Genomic DNA, 5,260 nt, shown 5'->3' with positions numbered 1-5,260 from the left:
ATACGGAAATAAAAACTTCTTCATGGGAGTTAAATTTTTGACGAAAAGCACCTAAGAAAATAAAGTGAAAGATTAAACTCCATTGGAAACCGGAAAATTTAATTAAGTAAAAAGTGGTAATAAATAATATTATGATCCGTACTTCTTATTGCCGCAGTCGTTGCCAAACCAATAGCGCTGCTTTTGGTACCAGTTCCCTTCCACGAGAAAAGTTTTGCTACCTCATCTGTAATAATTTTTTTTTAATGGATCATTTATTGACGCTAGTACGGATAAGGCTTCGGATTTCGCACGCCTTTTTAATTGAGAAGCCATATTATCAATAAAACATTAAGTTCAATAACTGCAAAGACCTAACAAACTAGCAAATTAAAAAAATAAATAACTATAAACTTACGAGATAGGGGAATTAAACGTTTAAATCCTTTAGTGTTACTCCGCGCAGCCTGTGAAAGAATTGCGAAACTCGTTAAATTAATTTGTATTTTGGAATTACATATGTAGTAGCTACTTACAAGAAGTTTAATTATAAAAGAAAGTGGTAGATCGTCCTTGGCGTTTGCACCAGTCTGCCAATAAATCACATACTTAATAATTGTCTTAAATTGAATATTTAACAAACTACTTATAAAATATTGTGATTGAAGAAAAATTGTCAGCAAAACTAAAATTTTTTCTTGTGCTGACAAATTACTACAAGCCTCTTTCTATTATATTTTTTTGTTTTATCGTTTACGAGCTTTTCTCTAACTATTTGGCGATACGAGAATCCCTCGTAAAACATAATGTTCGTAAAATGTACGTTTTCTTGCTGGCTGGGTTGAGATTGAAAATGAAAATGTGTGTGTGAGTTTGTGAGTAAATTTAAAAATTAAATTGTTTGGTTATCATGGATAAAACTTTGTAGCTTTGCGTGACATTTATAACTTTGCCAGCGAAGCGCCACACGCAAAAGGTATGCCACAATGAACGCCAAGAAAACAATTTTGTACTGCAGTTTTACTCGTCAAAATTGCTGTGGATTTTATATATTTTGCTTTAAAAATATAAGCAATGAAATTAAATTTTATGTTTCTACATGAAAACTCGAATTTGGACGAAACAAAATAAATATTAAACCGGTTGATTGTCAAAGCGCGCAAAAAGTTGGGAGTTGGCCCTCTTTGCGGTTAGCGTTGCAGCTTCAACTATCTATGTGGCGTGCTTTGTAGATTTTCATCTTATCTGTCAAAGCGAATCTGTCACGTAAAGCGAAGCAAAAGTTTTATGTGGCATCAGCTTTAACCGACATACTTTATGCATTGTTGACGCTATTTCCATTTGAATTAGGAAATAGCATCATTTAATTTATTTCCAAATTTTTGTTGACCTTATTTCGCTTTTGAAATGGTAATAATGTCAATTGACTTTATTTCGCACCAGTATGGTTAATAGCGTCAATTGACTTTATTTCCGTTGATCTTGTCACCTGTCTCCTTGTAATTATGTTAACAAAAATAAATTTTGTTATTTAGAATTAAATTTACAAAATGAATGTGTTAGTCTAAGAGCCAGTGAACGGAAGACTGCATGTAATTTACCAAAGCTGAATTTTTGTTCAGTCTACTTGGAAGGGAGACTAACTAAGTCCGGAAACGGTCCATACGGCGTCACGCAGGTTGCAAAAGTAGAAAATTTAGACCAACTTCGAAAGTATTTTAAAAAAGTCTTCCAGTTAAGTATTTTAACATTTATTGTTATTTTTATTCGAATATAATAATGGCTGACTATTATGGCAGTTTTGAGATCATGGCAGATACTATTGAATGTAAAAAAAACATCAAAAGTGTTTTAACAAATCTGAAGTTTTATTATTTTACGCATTATAGTATTTGAAGCCTGTATTTATCAGGGCAAACATTCTGTCCGGTAATAACATCCCGACAGACAGCGAAAACTAACCTATAGCCCGAGCACACGTACACATCTGTACACTAGACCGAAAATTTGCAAATTTTAAAGCTTAGACTAACAGGCCAATTAGCTGAGGCAATGTGTTCACACACACGTCAGCTGCGCAATTAGCTGGATTACCTACAATGATGGATAAGTTGGTACAATTGTACCTTTATTTAGTTTGAAAGTACATTCGGTACAAAACACAGTTTTAGGTACATTTGGAACGTAGCCATATAACTTCTCAGGAAATCAGTTCTTATTTTTATTGATATTTCAATGCATTTTCTGGTGCGAGCAACTGGTAAGCTATTAGCTTACCTCGTTCGTGAAGGAGCATACAAATGATACAAAAGGGTGGTCAAAGTAGCGCAACTGTAGTTGATTTCGACAGATAGAAGGAAAATATTTCTTTTTAAAACGTCGGATCGAAGAACTGGGAGGAAAGTGATTCACCTTTTCAACATCATAGTTTTGTCTCGCACTGCTCGAAGATATTCTTTTCATAGCCAAAATTTGTTTAATGTGAGTACAGAAGTTTATATGGTATCGATGGGAATTGTTATCCTCCTATTTGCTTTATATAGAAAAATACATATTTACTTTTTAGGTACATTTATCTACTTTTAGGTAAAGTTTTCCTTAAATTATGTACAATTTTATAATTCAGTTTTCCACCCCTGATGTCATATCAGCTGTAAAAGTGGACCAGAAAGAGACAGCTGATTGTTCTTTGTTCAATAACCTAACTGTTCAGAATAATAGCGATTACGCCAAGTTCGAACACTGTTGTTTGCTTGATTGCTTTCAAGTGATCTTTATTGAATTAATGATTACGTTTTTATACAATCTAAATGCTTACGTAGCTAAATAATAAGGGCATAAAAACTTTCGATCGTAAGCAAAATTATTGTAAAGGCTTTATTCCCACGTTTTGTTTTACATAAGCATAATTAATGCAAATGCTTTATTCCCACGTTTTTGTTGACATAAGCATATTCCACATTTTGCGTCTATTAAGCAATGCGTGCATTAATCAACAATGTCTTATATGTAACTTGACACATGCCGAATTATTTGGCTATAAGAATACACTAAAAGGCATAAAGTGCAAGCTACGCATAAAAGAATGCAAGCGAAAATTAATACCCTGTTGAATAAAGCCAATGCAATATTAATATGTCGACTTTTCTTATTTAATAACATCCTCCCCCCGGTGAGCGCAGCTCGAATTCCTTAGCAGGTTCTGTCCTAAATGTTTATCGTAAAGTCCAAACTTCCATGAGAATGTCGAGGCGCAGGTGTGTGTTTTTCATTTTGACCGGATGTGGTCGCAGTCGTGGATGCGTGCAATGTTTCCTGTTTGGCTGTTTTAAATTTTCTTTTGACTAGCATGAACACCAAAAGGCACAAAACTGTAACCAAGGCAGTGTACCCAACCGTTATGTGGTGCGCATTTTGTGCTTCAAGTTTGTTTGGGAGTTCTAATATGCGTTGATTGGCCAATGATGATTGTAAGGACGTGAGGTTTTGTATTTGTGTTATGTATTTCTCATCATCCCGTGATTGAAGAAGAGGCTTTATATGTTCTGCTGCTGCTACCTCGGAAATTTCTCCCAGGCTAGTGTAGGACGAGCTAAGACTCGTCGATATCAACTGATCTGCTTGAACTGATATAAAATTATGTTTGAGTATGCAGTCTGGTTGGAGTGATAACAGTCCTGATCCTTTTAGAATCACCTGAATGATTTCTTTTCCACATACTGCGGTTGCACGAGATGAAACTGACGTGGCATAAATCCATTGATTTTTATGCTGTAGTGATATCCATGCAACATCGTTTGGTGTTTTTCGCAGTTGACAACTTGACTGGGTGTTGTTGTTGAATAAATTTACTTCACATGCGCATTTAGATGAACCGTGACTATAACGAATTTGAATTTTAGAACAGATGTAATTTCCATTTTTAATATCCACACAAGATTGAAATTTGGAGACGCTCAGCGGGAAATATTGACCGAGAGCTGTGTTTATTGCCAAAACTGCAGCACACGGACTTATTTCAATCATAGTCCCATTAGTCCAAGTAGGAATTGGTAGCAGATTGAATAAGTCATATCGATCATGCTCTACCAGAGGCAATGTGATGCTGAATACAACATGCTTTTCTGTAAGTCCTCCCTTAACCGTCATGAGTTGGTATAGCTGGAGTAAATCTTCTTGGTTTACAGGCAGTTCCAATGGTGCTGATAAGTGAAGTTTAATTTTGTTTACTTCGTCTTGCAATTGGCTGGGCGTCGGCAGAAGAGGTCTTATTTTTCCGTGATGAGTATCTATTAGAACGGCTAATATTGCAGATTGCATTCTTTGCAAATTGGCTGCCACAAGTGTGAGTTGGATGGATAACGAGGAAAAGATTCGAAATAATTTTTCTTGGTATATCTCATGCGTGTCGTTGCTGATCCTCTGGAATATTTGACTCACTTGTTGATCAATGATGTCGAACTTCCTCTTGACCGCTTTTTGATCTTGTTTCAAAATGTTGATGGTTGAGTCCACAATGGATGTTTGATTTCTGATCAGGTGCAGCAGATGTAGTTCATTTTCCTTAACGTGTGTGATTGTTTTGGACATTTGTTCTGCATATTCTGCGTCCAGGACTCCAAACAAAGAATAAGCGATATTTCCAACTGCATCAATGGCACCTCGTTTACGCCGATTAGATTTTACTATTGCGTAATCTAGCTGCAACTCTTTTTCAGTCTGTTCAAGATGTGCTACCAGAGAAAGACATGAGCTTTTTTGTGTGATTTCTTGACATAAATAGTGCAGGGCCCTTGTGCCATTCGACAGCGCTGCTAGTTCTACCAAAAATCCTTCCATGTCATAGTAGATTATTAGGTTCCAATCAGTGGTTGATATGGCTGTTGAGCCTATTCCTTCAAAATGAATGCCAAGCCTTGATCCAAATCGCTTATTTTGAAGTTCANCTATTCCTTCAAAATGAATGCCAAGCCTTGATCCAAATCGCTTATTTTGAAATTCAGCTCCTAAAGCCAGTGGTAAGATGAGTAGGGTAATCAGAAGTGTAGCAAGTCCTTGGTGTAAGGACTTGATGGAATTTTGTCTTCCTCAAGCAGGTTGTTGGTTGATTGTCGTTCTGTGGCATCATTTGTTTCCTTGGGCAAGGGTGCAAGCCGATGAATGGGCCTCTTGCAAGTGCCACTAGCAGTTTTTACATCAGCCACTCTCACTACACCGTCGTTTCCTTCATATACATTGATGATTCTTCCTAATGGCCACTGCAGTACCGGTGTGTTGTCTT

At 36.3% G+C, this 5,260-nt stretch overlaps 1 long non-coding RNA gene across 1 annotated transcript; it reads right to left on the bottom strand.

Moving 5' to 3' along the window:
- Positions 1-59: 59 nt before the first annotated feature.
- On the bottom strand, positions 60-544 carry LOC108358307 (uncharacterized). Its single transcript, XR_001846750.1, has 3 exons — positions 516-544; positions 398-446; positions 60-226 (listed from the first exon to the last, which is right to left on the bottom strand). It is a non-coding gene; the product is annotated as an uncharacterized LOC108358307 (long non-coding RNA).
- Positions 545-5,260: the final 4,716 nt, after the last annotated feature.

Source organism: Rhagoletis zephyria, unplaced genomic scaffold (genome assembly GCF_001687245.7).
Source record: "Rhagoletis zephyria isolate East Lansing unplaced genomic scaffold, Rhagoletis_zephyria_1.1 Rzeph_scaffold_00234, whole genome shotgun sequence".
Classification (NCBI taxonomy): Eukaryota; Metazoa; Arthropoda; class Insecta; order Diptera; family Tephritidae; genus Rhagoletis; species Rhagoletis zephyria.
The sequence above is the reverse complement of the archived record's forward strand: the minus strand, read 5'-3'. Positions and strand labels throughout refer to the sequence as shown.